Below are 18,369 nucleotides of genomic sequence, written 5' to 3'. Positions count from 1 at the left end.
CGGGAGGGCGCGGAGGGGCCGCGCGGGGTCTCCAGTCCCCTACGCGCGCGGGCTGGGGCCCTGGGGGCTTCTGCGGCGCGTCCCACAGGGTCTCCAGCCGTACGACTGCGCTGCCCCGTCCCGGACGCGTGGACTGCTGGGCCGAACTGGAGTCGGGAAAGGGCTCCCAGCTCGGAACCACCCCGCCCTCCCGCTGCGGCCGCCGCAGCCCCGCCTGGTCACCCGCTCTCGCCTCACAGCGACAGGCGCGGATCTCAGGGGAATCACCTACTCCCAGGTGTCTCCAGGCCAGTGGACGAGACAGGGCCGACCTGTGGGGAACCACGCAACAGGTGCGCAGGTGCTCAGGACACACCTGGGTAGACAGCGAAGCTTTTCCTGTCCGTGTGGGCGCGGGTGAGAGCCCGGTTACCCAGGAAACTCCCACCTCACCCTCTCCACCTTCCGAATTGCTCTGTGGATGGTGGGGGAGGGGGGGAGTTACAGCTCACCGTGCGACGATCAGAGGTGAGTTCGTAATTGGTGCTATCTGGAACCAGGAGGGGGAAAACCTAGAAATTAACGTGTGAAAGTTAAAAACAAGACAAAACCAAAGGAAAACTCGGAGAACTCATTTTCTCTGGACTCTTTGAAGGAGAAAACTTTAAAGCATCCTTCCATGTAGGCGATATTTTCAGTGGTTTCTGGGAAGGATAAAGATCTCAAAAGTGTCCTTGAGGGGGCGTTGGAGAAGGTATTCTTGCTTCCTTAAACGTGGACTCCCCCTCCTATGTAAACTAGCCGTATCTATCAACCCATTCTTGTGAATGCATCGGGGTCTTTGGGAGAAGGATTTGACATCATCTGAGACTTAAGGTGGGATGGGAAGCCCCAGAGACAGGACAGAAAGCTGACTTTGAGATCACAGCGGGGTCGTACTGCGAACCTAGGGTAGACTTGGAAGTCCCAGCACCTGCAGCAGGCATCATTGTTATTGGGACACTAATGTGCATTAGTCAGTCCTTGCAACATCTTCCTAAGGGAGGATACCTGAAACCAAGGGATGAGGAAACCCCGGTATGTTTGAGGACATTAAGTGGCTATTCCAGAGAAGGAGTGGCTCAGTTAGACATTAGAGTAGGGTGGTCTCCAATCTTGGACTTTATCCAGGCACGCCATTTTATCTAGCCAGGGAAAATATCCTAGAGCTGCGGCAGATCTCATCTGCAAACAAGGGTGGAGATGCCCACAGAAGTTGCATGAATTGTCCAGTGTCACACAGCTGGTTATGTCAGAGCTACAGTTGGAACTCGGGCCTGTGACTATGTCCTTTCTACTGCTCCCAGCAAGCCTGCAGGACTAGATAATCAGGGTGAGAAAGAACACATGCTTTCTATTTTAGTCCACATTTTCCTATCTGCAAGGTTCAAAGCTATGGACCTGGCTTCTCAGAGACTGGGCAACACATTTAGAAGTGTCTGTGATTTTGCTCATGGCACCACTCTTTCTATAAATCTGGTTACCTGTAAATACTGGTTACCTGTAAACACTTTGTCTCTATTAAAAATAAAAAATTAGCTGGGCGTGGTGTTGCATGCCTGTAATCCCAGCTCCTCAGGAGGCTGTGGCAGGAGAATCGCTTGAACCCAGAGGCAGAGGTTGCGTTGAGCCAATATCGCACCATTGCACTCCAGCCTGGGCAACAAGAGTGAAACTCCATCTCAAAAAAGAAAACAAAAACAAAAACAAAAACAAAACAAAATAAAAACAAACAAATAAAAAAAGCTTTGTTCTGTGAAATAAGAGAGTCAGACACAAATAACTCCTGGATAGGCCAGGCACAGTGGCTCATGCCTGTAATGCCAGCACTTTGGGAGGCCCAGGTAGGTGGATCACTTGAGGTCAGGAGTTCGAGACCAGCCTGGCCAACATGGTGAAACCCCATCTCTACTAAAAATACAAAAACTGGCTGGGCGCGGTGGCTCACGCCTGTAATCCCAGCACTTTGGGAGGCCGAGGCGGGCGGATCACAAGGTCAGGAGATTGAGACCATCTTGGCTAACACGGTGAAACCCCGTCTCTACTAAAAATACAAAAAAATTAGCCGTTGGTGTTGGGCGCCTGTAGTCCCAGCTAATTGGGAGGCTGAGGCAGGAGAATGGTGTGAACCTAGGAGGCGGAGGTTGCAGTGAGACGAGATCGCGCCACTGCACTCCAGCCTGGGCGATACAGCGAGACTCCATCTCAAAAAGAAAAAAAAAAATAGCTGGACATGGTGGTACACACCTGTAGTCTCAGCTGCTGGGGAGACTGAGGCGCAAGAATCGCTTGAACCCAAGGGGCAGAGGTGATAGTGAGTCAAGACCATGCCACTGTATTCCAGCCTGAGTGACAGAACAAGACTCCGTCTCCAAAAACAGAAAACAAAACAAAACTAAACTAAAACAACACAAAAATAACTTCTGAACATCATCTGATTAAGAAAATAATAAGGATCTACAGTGTTCCTTGTCTTCCTCAAAATCTTCCTACTCAAAATCTAAAATCTTTCTGGTCTTTCACGTCTTAAGTTTCTTGTTTCATAGCTGAATTTATAATGGATGATGTCTACTGTTGCAGGGGTACCTTGACATTTTTCAAATAACTTTTTTTTCTGCTTATAAAGGTAATGCTCTTTTATTTTCTCCAACAAGAATGAGCTTGAAATTTCTCTGTTTTTTAAAAAGAAATTGGCAAACAGAGAAATATAAAGAAGAAAATAAAAATGACTTGTCATTTCATAATTAGCTGCTGTTAACATTTAAATTCTTTGTTACCGTTTAATGCATATTCATATATAGATGCAGACTTCTTTGCATGATTGAGATTATACATTATTCATAAAGCTTGGCATTCTGCTGTTTGCTTTCCAAAGATCAAAAAAGTTATCAAATGTATCTTATCAGTAAAGGATAATCCAGTGTCATCAGAGTTTACCACAGCTCAGAACTTGAGTAAGATTTTGAAGCCAAATAAAGACGCCTTGTTGAACAACTTATGTCTTGAAAAGGTGGCAAGGCGGGTGTGGGGGAATCTTGTCCAAGAGGTTGTTTGATTTGCATTTCTCAAAGGCAACCACATATGTGCTTATCAGTTTTGAGCTGATTTGTATTTTTCTCTCACAAAGATCAGCCTTTAACACAGATAAGTAGGTAGAAAACAACCAAAAGTTCTGGAGCCTGCTCCCTTGGTACATTAGAAGAGTGTGATTTAGCATTTACACTCTATAAGGAAAGTATTTTTCTTCCATGTTTCAACCTGAAGCACCATTTAGCAACCCATTTTCTGTTCCCTCCCTATACAACTTTAAGTCTCTGAAATCTGCTGCTAAAAGACTTAAAAGTTTATGTGCCTTAATCACTGCTTTTAAAATCCTCCCCAGGTTATAAAAAATATAGTACCCAGGTCATAATGAATACCATCTCTTCCCAGGAATAAAGGCTGGGGAGGAGATGCCAGAAGCCTTGAGTCATCTCTAGCTTATTATGAATTTGACTTTGGTTAGTTATTTCTGAAATGTTTCTGCAGTTGGCACTGGTCGTGCACTGAGCCAGCTGAAGTCTGTGCAACATTGAACAGTCCCATCAGGTTTGGGAACCAGAAGGGTGAGGCTGGCCTCATTAGTCTGTTGTCCTCTGGCCACTCCCAGCTGATGTATTTTGAACTTCTTTATTACTTCATAGCCATCCAAAGATGATGCTCTTTCCAAATCAGCCCAGATATCCTCAAATCTCAGTCAGCTCACGTGGGTTGTTCTGGGTTTTGCTGAGAAGAACCCTGGGGAGTTTTTCTATGGGAACAGATCTATGGTACAGAAAAATTTAAGTAGAATTGTCTCTTGCGAGTCAATACGGTGCTGTAGAAACAGATTAGGCTTTGAGATCAGACAGTCGGAAAAGCCGCTTACACTTGCTATGTTTCAGGTTTCCCGGCTGAAAAAAAAAGGAGCGAGAGTATGCCCGCTTTTTAGGCTTGTTATGAGGATAAGACGGAACAGCATTTCTGATGAGAGCAACTGAATAAGAGCTCCCCTCACTTCTCGCTCTCCTGCTTTCTTAGGTTTCTCTAGGGTTTCACACATTAAGTGTGGCACATTGTAATAATCTCTCAAAATCATCTACCATCCTTCTTCAGGACCCAAAGTTCTCTCATCTGTATTTTCTCTTTCACCCAAAGTCTTTGTGATTTTAGGGCAGCCATTGTTATGATTGTCATTGTTTTGGTCAGAGAAATTAAGGCCAGGGAATTCTCAGGATTTGTCCTAGTGTACACAGACGAGGAGAAGTCACCTATGTTCACTTCCTCATCTAACAAGTTTTTTTTTTTTTTACCCACAATATTTGCCAGGCACTGTGGGGCATGCAAAAATAAATCAGTGTTTTCATACTGGTAGTAGAGCAAAGCAAGTTTCATAAACAGAATACCGAGCGGTTCCAACTCACTAAGGTCTGAATACAAAACACTAAGCAGGATGTGATATGTGCATACACACGAGGTGTAGACATACCAGGAAGACCATGCTCCTCATTTCACAGATGAGGAAGCAGGCTCAAGGAGATTAAGTGAGCTGATCAAAGCACACTTAGTGGTAGAACCGGGTCTTGAACTTCATTCTTCTACCTCCAAGTGTCTCTGGCATTACAAGCTCTAAACCACCCCTCTAGGCCCCATGCAAAGACCTAGTTACTAGCACTCAGCGTGTAATTGCATTTGTTCGTTTGTTTGTTTTTGAGACTGAGTCTGGCTCTGTTGCCCAGGCTGGAGTGCAGTGGTGCGATCTCAGCTCACTGAAACTTCCACCTTCTGGGTTCAAGCAATTCTCATGCCTCAGCCTCCTGAGTAGCCGGGACAACAGGTTTATGGGTTTGATTGTTTGTTTGTTTGTTTTTGACAGAATCTGGCTCTGTTGCCCAGGCTGGAGTAGAGTGGCGTGATCTTGGCTCACTGCAATCTCCACCTCCAGGGTTCAAGTGATTCTCCTGCTTCAGCCTCCTGAGTAGTTGGGATTACAGGCACCGGCCACCATGCCCAGCTAATTTTTGTATTTTTGGTAGAGACAGGGTTTCACCATGCTGGCCAGGCTAATGTCGAACTCCTGAACTCAGGTGATCCGCCCACCTCAGCCTCCCAAAGTGCTGGAATTACAAGTCTGAGCCACTGTAACTGGCCTACATAAGTCTCTTAACGTCAGTGGACTTTTTGGTGGGCTGTAAACTGTGGTTAATAACAGTACCTGTCGGCCAAGCATGGTGGCTCATGCCTGTAATCCCAGCACCATGGGAGGCCAAGGCAGGCAGATCACCTGAAGTCAGGAGTTTGAGACCAGCCTGACCAACATGGAGAAACCCTGTCTCTACTAAAAATACAAAATTAGCTGGGCGTGGTGGCACTTGCCTGTAATCCCAGCTACTCGGGAGGCTGAGGCAGGAGAATCACTTGAACCCAGGAGGTGGAGGCTGCAGTGAGCCGAGATAGCACCCTTGCACTCTAACCTGGGCAACAAGAGCGAAACTGTCTCAAAACAAACAAAAATCAAACAAACAAGGAAAAAAATCTGTCTCATAAGGTTTTCCTGGGAATTAAATGATATGGCAGAGTGAACAGTGCATATTAAGCAATTGGCAATGGCGTGCTATTAGCATTTGCTACTTTAAGAAGCTCCATTCATTTCTGCTTCTTTTCCTCCTTTTATTTCTCACTTCCAAGTTCCTTTTTCTCCTCACAGGGTTCTTTGGGAAGATACGAATTTTGCCCTATTATATCTACATGGCACATTGCCATTCCTGCATTCAGTCACTTTCAACCTATCTTTGATGGAGTTGCCTACGTGATAGGTTAACTACATCTGGGAGGTACCACAGGGAATAGGAGAGGTCCCTGGCCTCAAGAGTCCTGAGCTGGAGGAAGAAGAGAAAAAGGGAAGGAGTGTGGCTGGTGCTTAGGGAAGAGTCTTTGGGCTGCAGCCAAGAGCCCTCTGCAGGAGTTTTGAACTCTAGCTTTGGAGTCAAAATGATCTGACCTCAAGTCTCAGTTCTGCCACTTATAAGCTGCCCTCTTTCCAAGTCACCCAATCTTTCAATACCCCAGTTTTGAAAATGGGGACTTCAAGTTCAGGTTAGAGAATTGTGATGAAAATGGAATGAGATAATGCATGTAAAATGTCTAAGCATGACTGAGCCTGGTGTGCTCACAGTAAGTGCTCCCATCATTTTATTTAGATTACAAGCTTCAGGCAGGCACTCTGTTCACTGCCAAGTTCATAGTGCTAAAAAGACAATATATTTTGGATCACTGCACTTCAAGCAAGGAGCTTACATGCTGGAGGATGTCTGGAGAATCAGAGGAAGCTGAGTGTAAATGTTTTTGCTCTTAGATCTATCTCTTTTAGAAATATTACATGATTTGAAAGAGACATGAAAATATAATACTGTATATTTAAGTATTGGGTATCTATGTTATGGATGAGTGACATCTGTAGCCATTCAATTATGTTTATAAGATTGAAAATTGGGGCCAGGCATAGTGGCTCACACCTGTAATCCAAGCACTTTGGGAGGCCAAGGCGGGTGGATCACGAGGTCAGGAGATCAAGACCATCCTGGCTAACACGGTGAAACCCCGTCTGTACTAAAAAATACAAAAAATTAGCCGGGCACAGTGGCGGGCACCTGTAGCCCCAGCTACTCGGGAGGCTGAGACAGGAGAATGGCGGGAACCCGGGAGGTGGAGCTTGCAGTGAGCCGAGATCGCGCCACTGCACTCCAGCCTGGGCCACAGAGCCAGACTCCATCTCAAAAAAAAAAAAAAAATTGAAAATTGGAAACAACACATATGTCCAACAAAAGAGGATTGAACAAATTAGTAATTTTATAATCAGGCTATCATTAAAAACATTTTAGAGGAATATTAAATGACATAAGTGATCATTTAATCTCAGCATTTTGGGAGACTGAGGTGGAAAGACTTTGAGACCAGCCTGAGCAATGTAGCAAAACCCCACTCCTATTTAAAAATTAACTAATTAATTAAAAAATAAATGATCATTAACTTTTTTTTTTTTTTTTTTGAGATGCAGTCTTCCTCCATCAATCAGGCTAGAGTGTAGTGGCACCATCTCAGCTCACTGCAACCTCTGCCTCCCGTGCTCAAGCGATTTTCTTGCCTCAGACTCCTGAGTAGCTGGGATTACAGGCTCCTGCCACCATGTCTGGATAATTTTGTATTTTTAGTAGCGGCAGGGTTTTGCCATGTTGGCCAGGCTGGTCTCGCCCTCCTGACCTCAGGTGATCCACCCACCTCGTCTTCCCAAAGTGCTGGGATTACAGGTATAAGCCACCATGCCCAGCCTGATCATTAAATTTTAAGCAGAAAATTCAAAATCAAGATTCTAATTCTCAGGCCGGGTGCAGTGGCTCACGCTTGTAATTCCAGCACTTGGGGAGGCCAAGGCATGAGGGTCACTTGAGGCCAGGAGTTAGAGACCAGCCTGGCCAACATGGTTACTATGGCCAACACAGTCTCTACTAAAAATTAAAAAAAAAATTAGCCAGGGATGGCGGGCGCCTGTAATCCCAGCTATTAGCAAGGCTGAGACAGGAGAATCACTTGAACCTGGGAGGTGGAGGTTGCAGTGAGCGGAGAATATGCCATTGTACTCCAGTCTGGGCAACAAGAGTGAAACTCCATCTCAAAAAGAAAAAAAAAAAAAGAGAGAGAGATTCCAATTCTCTATAATCCTAGTGCTTTGGGAGGCCAAGGTGGGAGGTTCACTTGAGGCCATGAGTTCAAGGCCAGCCTCAGTAACATAGTGAGACCCCATCTCTACAAAAAATAAAAATTAGCCAGGTGCAGTGGCTTGCACCTGTATTCCTAGCTACTCAGAAGGCTAAGTACAAGAGTATAACTTAAGCCCAGGAGTTTGAAGCTGCAGTGAGCTATGATTGCATCACTGCACTCCAGGCTAGGTGACAGAGCAAGACCTCCTCTCTGAAAAATAAAAATGAAATCCCAAACCAAATACGGAAAAGGAGAAAACTAGAATAAATTCTGTGTTACTGGACTGAAACTTGAGGTACCAGTCTAAACTCCTAGATTTTAAGATGGGTAGATGAAGGGAGAGAGAGAGAGAAAAAAAAAACCATTTACTAGCTCTGTTTGCTGTGAGACCTCAGAAGCAATGATTTACCAGCAGCACTGAATATATCAGTAGTCCAGATCTTAGTTTCTAATACCACTATCCACTAAAAGAAACCAAGGGACCTTGGAGAAATGAGTGACTTCCAGGCTGGATTAGAGGAAAGTTAACAGATACAATTTACTCTCAAATATTTTATACATATAATTATGTCATTATATAATATATAGTACATATTGTAAGTATATATTAGGTGATATAGAAAACTATGTAATATATATTACATGACAATATAGTAGCCCTATCATATACACATATCTGTCTATGGAAGTTCCTTGTGCTAGTCTTACAACTTTTCTGTAAGGCTGAAATTAACGAGATTGGGTATGGTGACTCGCACCTGTAATTTCAGCACTTCAGAAGGACGAAGCAGGCAGATCACTTGAGGCCAGGAGTTTGAGACTCGCCTGGGCAATATGGCAAGACCTCATCTCTACAAAAAATGCAAAAAATTAGCCGGCTGTGGTGGTGCATGCCTGTAGTCTCAGTTACCCAGGAGGCTGAGGTGGGAGAATCACTTGAGCCTGGGAGGTTAAAGTTGCAGCGAGCCGAGATCATGTCACCGCACTCCAGCCTGGGTGACAGAGCCAGACCCTGTCTCAAAAGAAAAGAAAAAGAAAATAAATTATGTTAAAATAAAAAGTTATCAACCAACAACAGGAAAATCCCTTTGGCAGGCTTCTATTAGTAGAAGTGAGAAGGGCGGTCCTGTTCCCACCCCCAGCTCCCAGCCTGGCCCCACTCTGCCTAGAGGACAGTTCAGGAAGCCACAGGCTCCGAGGTCATCTTCCCCTGCTCACTCTGATCTCCACATGGCTCAGCACACCCCCTCTTCTGTCTCTCTTCCAGTCCCTCCTCCACCCTCCGCCTTACGTCTGTGCTCTCTGGCATTCATGTCCCTCATCCACAAAACCTCTGGCTCCCAATTTCTTTCAATTTCCCCACCTTGTGCACTCCCTTGAGGACACTGTTTTACTCAGAACCCCTCAGGGGTTGGCTCTTTCCTGTCCCCACACCCACCAGCACTGGGGCAATTCTCCTTGCTCCATCTTGCCACGTCAGGCCCTTCTCCTGCACTCTGCCCTAACTCCTCTCATCCCCACCCCTAGCTTCCAATCTCTGCATAGACCAGCACTGGCCAATCGAACTCTCTGTGATGACTGGAATGTTTTATAACAGCACTGCCCAATACGGAAGCCACTGGCCACATGTGTACCTGAAGGAGACTGTAGAAACTAAGGAACAGTTTGATGTTTCATTTAATTTTCATTACTTGATTTTTAAAAATTCATTAATTAGCTAATTTTATTTATTTATTTATTTTGGAGACAGAATCTGGCTATGTGGCCCAGGCTGGAGTGCAGTGGTGTGATCTCACTGCAACCTCCGCATCCCAGGCTCAAGACATCCTCCCACCTTAGCCTCCCAAGTAGCTGGGACTATAGGCACACGCCACCACACCTGGGTCTTTTGTATTTTTTGGTAGAGACAGGGTCTTGCCACATTGCCTAGGCAGGTCTTAAACTCCTGAGCTCAAGCGATCCTCCCACCTTGGCCTCCCGAAGTGTTGAGATTACAGGCTTGAGCCACCGTGCCTGGCCAATTAATTTATTTTTTGAGACAAGGTCTCATTCTGTTGCCCAGGCTGTCGTGCAGTGGTGCAGTCACGGCCCACTGCAGCCTTGTACTCCTAGGCCCAAGTGGTCCTCCTATCTGAGGCCTCTCCTGAGTAGCTGGTGCCACAGGGGCATGCCACCATGCTCAGCCTTAATATTTGCATTAATTTAAACGTAAATTGACCACATGGCTGGTGCTACTGTATTGGGCAGTGAAGTATGGACATACCACCCCCTACCCTTCTTTTTATGGTGATTTCCAGACTACCAAGTTCCTTTCTCTCATTCTAGTCCCCTTCTCCCCATCACTCTTCCCATCCTTACTTATGGGTGGTTTTTTTTTTTCCTTTTTGTTTGTTTGTTTGTGTGAGACAGGGCCCTGCTGTGTCACCCAGGATGGAGTGCAGTGTCAGGATCATGGCTCACTGCTGCAGCCTTGACCTTCCGGGCTCAAGTGATCCTCCTCCCACCTCAGCTTCCTGGGTGGCTGGGACCACATACAGGTGCATACCTCTACACCTGGCTAACCTACTTATGTCTTCTTTTTTTCAATGGAGCGGGGTCTCCCTATGTTGCCTAGGCTGTTTGAATTTCTGGGGTCAAGCAATCCTTCTGCCTTGGCCTCCCAAAGTGCTGAGATTACAGGCATGAGCCATTGCACCTAGCCTATTTATAACTTTTAAGTTCAGGGGTTCATGGCTGGGCATGGTGGCTCACACCTATAATCCCAACACTTTGGGAAGCCAAGGCAGACAGATCGCTTGAGTTCATGAGTTTGAAACCAGCCTCTGGACAACATAGTGAGACCACATCTCAAACAATAAAATAAAATACTTTAAAAAATTTTTAATTAAAAAAAATCAAGTCAGCTCAAGCATGACTTGCCCTTGAAACCATTCTTGATCCTCATTTGGGCTTCTGCCCCTGGCATCTCCCATCCCTCTATCACAGCTTTAGTGCCTGATCCCAAAGTCCTGGATCCCTCATCTGTCTGATCTCGCACTGGGAGCTACTAGAGGGCACCCCCAGCTCAGCTCTATGTTAATGCCCGGCACCGTGCCTGGCGTAAAGTAGGTTGTCAGCATGTGTTTGTTTAATACGTGAATTCTTATAATTATTTTGATAGACATTGTGATTTTTAATTCTTTAGTAAATATATCAAATGTTTAATTATTTGGAAAAAATATATTGCTTATTGCCATAAATAATATGCGCTTAATTTGCCAATAGCTGATAAACATCGTGGAAACTTGAAATTCAGAGAACACACACTGTGATTAATAACTTTGGAGGTCAGTAATGTCCAATTCTCAGAAGAATACTTGTCTTGTTTTTTTTTTTTTTTTTTTTTTTGAAACAGAGTCTTGCTCTGTTGCTCCGGCTGGAGTGCAGTGGTGTGATCTCAGCTCACTGCAACTTCTACCTCCCTGGTTCAAGCGATTCTCCTGCCTCAGCCTCCCTAGTAGCTGGGATTACAGGCGCCTGCCACCACACCCAGCTAATTTTTGTATTTTTAGTAAAGACAGGGTTTCACCATGTTGGCCAGGCTGGTTTGGAACTCCTGAGCTCAAGTGATCCACCCACCTCAGCCTCCCAAAGTGCTGGGATTACAGGTGTGAGCCACCATGCCCGGCCCCCATCATTTTCTTAAACAGGTTTTCAAGATCCCATTTAGAACTGCTGGTTTCACCTATGAACATTTATGCTAATGTGAGTGACCTCCTTCTCTCTCCCCCAGGATTTATTTGGCGGGAGTGGCACACTGATAGATGGACAGAATACAACATCAGGAATTAGCAACTTTTCTTTTCAGCACACATCATTTTTAAGGTGTATACACTTGGGAAATGGGCGCTATGAGAATAGGGAATTTTGGATTTGAATGTTGTGAAGGGATAATGGTTCTCAAGCACGCGAAAGCCATGGAGTAACAGCGCTGGTTTTCTCCAGGTCTCTTGTTTGGTGGAAGCCTGCTGAGTCTATTGGCAGAGTGAAGCCATTGCAACATGTGACAGCATATAAGGTAGGACTTTCGAGATGTCAGTAGAAACAGGGGTGCACTCACTTGGGGGAGTCAAAGGCATCTGTGGGTCTGGGTTGGGTGCAAGCCTGAGCCTCGTGTGCATTGTGGAAGTTACCCAAGAGTGTGGAGTTTGATGGGGGGGCCCTCATGTTAAAGGAGGAGACCACCCCTCATATTGTCTTATGCCCAATTTCTGCCTCCAAAGAAAGAAGAAGTAAAAACTAAAAGGCAGAAATGAAATCCACAGGGAGAGAGCCCAGCGCCGCACCCTGGGCCTGGTAGTTAAAGACCGACCCCCGACCTAACTGGTTCTGTTATCTATAGATTACGGACATTGTATAGAAATGCACTGTGAAAATCCCCATCTTGTTTTGTTCCGATCTAATTACCGGTGCATGCAGCCCCCAGTCACGTACCCGCTGCTTGCTCAATCAGTCACGACCCTCTCACACGCACCCCCTTAGAGTTGTGAGCCCTTAAAAGGGACCAGAATTGCCCACTCGGGGAGTTCGGCTCTTGAGACAGAAGTCTTGCCAATGCCCCTGGCCGAATAAACCCCTTCCTTCTTTATTTCAGTGTCTGAGGAGGTTTGTCTGCGGCTAGTCCTGCTACAGTGTTGTAGACCATCCCTCCCGTCTACTTCCTGGGCACCTCTGCTTCTTCCCAATCTGCCTGTGTCCTCCCTAGATCCTAAAAGCCCTGCGGCTCCCTGGAGCCATCTTCTGGAGTACAGAGACCCTGTGACATCATCCACCTGCCTCCACCCCTGCCATGGCCCTCCCCTGAGGACACCGTGGGGAACTGAGGTCTCTGCCCTCCAGGCTGCTGCTGCCAGACCCCGATACCTCCACACTTGTGTAGAAGCCTCTGCTCCCCAGGCCTCCTGCCATCCTGCTGAACACCCTCTGCCCCTCCTAGGAAGGGACCAGAGAAACTCGTGTGTGTCTGCCATGATGGCTTCGTGGGAGACAGTCAGATCCACTAGGGAAGCATCTGTGTCTGCCTGGCTCACCATGCAGTAAAGTTAATAAACAGTAAGTATTTCCCTGAATGAAGAAATGAATGATGAATGCTCACTGCCCACTCCCCGTCGCGCAGTGAGTACTCGGGCATGTAGCTTTAGAGCGGTATTTTGCTCCAGCCCAGAAAGGGTGGCTTCAGTGCCCCGTGCAGGACACCGAATGGCCGCCTCTGTGCACCTTCACTTCCTCCACTCCAAGGCCTTCCCTTTTCTCTCCCTTCAGGTGCCCACTCCTGTGCCACACCCTGTACTTTGTCATCACCTGAAACTGCTCCGCCCCTGAAATCTTGAATACCAGGACCCCACTCTCTGACCCCACCTCCATCCCCTATGCCTGCCTCCCACCACACCTTCTCCTTAACTCACACACCGCCTCTGCTCCCTCCCACCCCATCACCTCTTCCTGGTCCTGCTTCTCTTCCAGCCGAGCCTGAACTCCGGGCTGCTTGAACCTCCCCCTCATCAGCATCTTTCCTTCTCTGTACCTTGCCTTGTTTCAGCAGAACCCCAGCCTAGCTCAGCCTTTTTTTTTTTTTTTTTTTTTAGACAGGGTCTCCCTTTGTCACCCAGGCTGGAGCACAGGACTCAAGGGACACAGGACCCAGGCTGGACACAGGACCCAGGCTGGAGCACAGGACCTCAGCCTTCTGAGTACCTGGGGTTACAGGCACCATGCCTGCCTAATTTTTTTATTTTTTGTAGAGATGAGGTCTCACTATGTTGCCCAAGCTGATCTTGAACTCCTGGCCTCAAATGACACTTTCACCTCAGCGTCCTAAAGTGCTGGGATTACTGGCATGAGCCACTGTGCCTGGCTACATTTTTTGTTATATCACAGTCTCACCCTCTCCCAGGGTTGCCTCTTTCTTCTTAGCTCCTGGGGTTCAAGGTCATTACCACCTCCTGTTTGGACACAGAATCCTCCCCAGCTCACTATCAACTATTTCCTCATTTTCTTTGATCTTCAGACTCATTAGATTGACCCCTCCCCTCAGCTGGCAAGCATGCACCATTGCCTTCTGTCCTAACGCCATCCTCCAGGGTCCCTGATGCCCATCAGCCGTTATCTAATCTCTGTCCTTCCCTGAGCATCTCAGCTCCTTGGAAGGGAGGCCTCATCACAGTCGCCAGCATCTGTCTGCACGCACATGCACTCCCCCCACGGCGGAGGACCTACCCGCACGTGCACCAGGCTCATGGCTCGGGAGAACCAGGAAAACACAACAGACAAGGCCGCCGACCTCCTGAAGCCTACATTCCAATGCAGAAGGCAGGGAATCGGCAGGCAGATAGGTAACTAAAAACGAGAAGTGCACATATTCTTGTAAAGTCCTATGAAGAAGACAAAAAGAGGCAATGAGACTGAGCAGGCCGGACATGGGATCTCACACCTGTAATCCCAGCACTTTGGGAGGCCAAAGTGGGGAAGGGTGGGACATCATCTGAGACCAGCATGGGCAACATAGTGAGTCTCCATCTCAAAAAAAAAAAAAAAAGAGAGAGAGAGAGAGACTGAGAGAAACTGAGAAAATGTACTTCAGTGGGTGTTCTTTCTGAAGCAACAACAGTGCCTGAAAGTTTATTTATTTATTTATTCATTTGTTTATTTCTGAGACAGAGTTTTACTCTTGTTGCCCAGGCTGGAACACAGGGGCGTGATTTTGGCTCACTGCAACTTCCCCTTCTCAGGTTCAAGCGATTTTCTTGCCTCAGCCTCTCAAGGAACTGAGATTACAGGTGCTCATCACCCCACCCAGCTAATTTTTGTATTTTTAGTAGAGATGGGGTTTCACCATGTTGGTCAGGCTGGTCTCAAACTCCTGACCTCAGGTGATCCACCCACCTCGGCCTCCCAAAGTACTAGGATTACAGGCGTGAGCCACCGCACCCAGTCTAGTGCCTGAAAGTTTAGAATGATCCAGATATGTGAGGAGTGGAGGGAAGAGCATGAGGGGCCCTGGAAAGAGAAAATGCAGTGCCCAGGGCTAAGAAACCACATGGATTAGGGAAAGCAAGTGCGGGTGGGCGCCACGCCCTCCTCAGCTCTCCACAGCCTGGTTTCTTCCCCTGCCACCGCCTTGGAAGCCACACTCTTCTCCTTTGTGAGCCCAGTGAGCAGGTTCTGCCATATTGGTTAGTCCTACCTGCTCCATTTCTCCTTCTTTGATCTTCTCTTCTGAAGCCACCCCCTCTTGTGACTTCCATGACTCGGAATGCCCCCCACCCTCCCTGCATCCATGCCCACTCCCTACATTCGTGCCCACTCCCTGCATCCGTGCCCACTCCCTGCCTGGCTCCTTTCCGATGCTGTTTCCCTGACCGTCCTTCAGGTCTGCTTGACCTGAGTCTCCATTCTCACCCACTGCTCCCTCACTCCACACCAGAGGGTCAGAACGTTTTCCGGGGTCATAGACTCCTTTGATTCTCTGCTGATCACTCTTCCCAGAAAAAAATAAGTGCACATAATACATATATATGATTTTTTTCATACAACATCATGAAGGGGTTTGAGGGTTCCACTAAGTGTTGTGAACTCCAAATTAAGAAGCTTCATTTCTTCATTGTCCCAGAAAGATTCCATCTATTTTCACGGTACTATCTATGTATAGCTTTTTTAAGTTGAAAACTGCACTGTAATCCTAGCAGTTTGGTAGGCCGAGGCGGGCAGATCACTTGAGGTCAGTTTGAGACCAGGCTGGGCAACATGGCAAAACCCCGTGTCTACTGAAAATACAAAAATTAACCGCGCGTGGTGGCAGGCACCTGTAATCCCAGCTACTCGGGAGGCTGAGGCAGGAGAATCGCTTGAACCAGGAAGGCGGAAGTTGCAGTGAGCTGAGATCGCACCACTGCACTCCAGCCTGGGTGACAGAGTATGACTCCGACTCAAAACAAAACAAAAAAACCCTGAAGATTCAGTTGGGTAGGGATGAATAGGCAGACACAGAGGATCTGTATGATACTGTAGTGGTGGATCCATGCCATTGTACGTTTGTCACAGCCACAGAATATACAATACCAAGAGTGAAACCTGATGTGAACCGTGGGCTTCAGGTGATAATGACTTGTCAATGTAGGTTCCTCAACTATAGCAAATGTGCCACTCTGGTGGATGGTGTTGACAGTGGGGGAGGCTGTGCATGTGTAGGGGTAGTGGGTATATGGGACATCTTTTGAGCACCTTCTGCTCAATTTTGCTCTGAAGAACAAAGTTCTAAAACTGCTCTAAAAAATAAAGCCTGGCCAGGCACAGTGGCTCACGTCTGTAATCCTAGCACTTTGGGAGGCCGAGGTGGGCGGATCGCCTGAGATCAGGAGTTCAAGACCAGCCTGGCCAACATGGCGAAACCCTGTCTCTACTAAAATTACAAAAATTAGCCGGGCGCGGTGGCAGGCACCTGTAATCCCAGCTACTCAGGAGGCTGAGGCAGGAGAATCACTGGAACCTGGGAAGTGGAGGCTGTAGTGAGCCGAGATCGCGCCATTGCACTCCAGCCTGGGCATCAAGAGCAAGACTTTGTCTAAAAAAAAAAAAATTTTTTTAAGTCTGTTATTTTAAAAATGAACCATATACAGGAAAGATAACAAATTACATGTGAGAAGCTTGACAGATCATAAGTGGGAATTCCTGTGAAGCCACCACCCAGGTCAAAAACGAGCCCTAAGTGTGACCAGAAGCCCCCTCTTGCCCTCTGCCAGTCACTGTCTTTGCCCACCCCCCAAGGAAGCTACCAGGCTGACCTGCACACCAGTGACCAGTTCTGCCTGTCATAAGCAGAATCATCTGCCATTGGCTCTTCAGGACACCTGGCTTCGTCAGTCCGTTATGCTTGTGAGATTCTACTTTCTTGGCTGTAGCAATGGTTTGCTCTCGTCCATTGCTGTGCAGCATTCATTGTCTGATGTCCCATAGTGTGTTTTGGTGGACTTCTGTTTCAAGTTCTAGGCTATAATGAATAATGCAATTGTGAGCATTCTCGTATATGTCTTTTGAGCATTCTTGTACATGTCTTTTGGTGAACATATTGTACATATTTATTTTCTTTTTCTTTTTTTTTTTTTTGAGGCGCAGTTTTGCTCTTGTTGCCCAGGCAGGAGAGCAATGGCGTGATCTCAGCTCACTGCAACATCTGCCTCCTGGGTTCAAGCGATTCTCCTGCCTCAGCCTCCGGAGTAGCTGGGATTACAGGCATGTACCACCATGACCGGCTAATTTTTGTTTTTTTAGTAGAGATGGGTTTTCACCATGTTGTTCAGGCTGGTCTCAAACTCCTGACCTGAGGTGATCTGCCCGCCTTAGCCTCCCAAAGTGCTGGGATTACAGGCATGTACCACCATGCCCAGCCACACATTTCTTTATTTTTAATTTTAAAAAAATTTTAGAGACAGGTGGAGTATGGTGGCTATTCATAGGTGCCATCATAGCACACTACAGCCTCAAACTCCTGACCTCAAGTGATCTTCCTGCCTCAGCTTCCCATGTAAGCTGGGACTACAGGCACATGCTACTGTGCTGGACTGTACATATTTCTTTTTCTTTTTTCTTTTTCTTTTTTTTTTTTTTTTTTTTTTGAGACAGTCTCACTCTGTCGCCCAGGCTGGAGTGCAGTGGTGCGATCTCAGCTCACTGCAACCTCTGCCACACACGTTCAAGTGATTCTCCTGCTTCAGCCTACCGAGTAGCTGGGATTACAGGCACCTGCCACCGCGCCCAGCTAATTTTTGTATTTTTAGTAGAGACAGGGTCTCACCATGTTGGCCAGGCTGGTCTTGAACTCCTGACCTTGTGATCCACCCACCTCAGCCTCCCAAAGTGCTGGGATTACAGGTGTTAGCCACCACGCTGGGCCAATTGTACATATTTCTGTTGAGTGTGTATTTAGGAGTGGAATTGCTGGGTCGTAGGAGATACATATGTTCAACGTACGTAGATAATTCTAAATAGCTTTCCAAAGTGATGGTACTCATTCACACACCCACCAGCAATGTGTGAGTACATCTCCAACCTTAACTGTATTGTCAGAATTTTTAACTTTCACCATTCAGGTATGTGTGTAATGACAGCTGGTTGTGGTTTTTATTTGTATTTCCCCAATGACTACTCATGTAGAGGACATTTTTATGTGTTACTTGTTATTAATACACTAATATTAATAACATATTTTTGTTGGATTTTTATTGGATTGCTTTTATATTATTGAGTTGTAGGAATTCTTTATATATATCCTGGATACTAGTCCTTTGTCAGACACATACTTTGTGAATATTTTCTCCTGTGTATAGCTTGCCTATTTTCTTTTCTTTCTTTCTTCTTTTTTGTTAGGGACAGTCTCACTCTGTCACCCAGGCTGCAGTGCAGTGGCACCATCATAGCTCATTGAGGCCTGAAACTCCTGGGCTCTAGCAATCCTCCTGTCTCAGCCTTCTGAGTAGCATGGACTACAAGCACAAGTCACCATGCCCGGCTCCGATTCTTTTTTTTTTTTTTTTTTTTGAG

General features: G+C 46.6%; 1 long non-coding RNA gene across 1 annotated transcript; it reads left to right on the top strand.

The window, feature by feature from the left end:
* Window positions 1–23: 23 nt before the first annotated feature.
* Window positions 24–17,436, top strand: LOC103220815 (uncharacterized). Its single transcript, XR_492702.3, has 3 exons — window positions 24–507; window positions 11,779–11,851; window positions 12,428–17,436. It is a non-coding gene; the product is annotated as an uncharacterized lncRNA (long non-coding RNA).
* Window positions 17,437–18,369: the final 933 nt, after the last annotated feature.

This window comes from Chlorocebus sabaeus, chromosome 14 (genome assembly GCF_047675955.1).
Source record: "Chlorocebus sabaeus isolate Y175 chromosome 14, mChlSab1.0.hap1, whole genome shotgun sequence".
In the NCBI taxonomy this organism is placed as follows: domain Eukaryota; kingdom Metazoa; phylum Chordata; class Mammalia; order Primates; family Cercopithecidae; genus Chlorocebus; species Chlorocebus sabaeus.
This window is presented reverse-complemented; position numbering and strand designations above follow the sequence as displayed.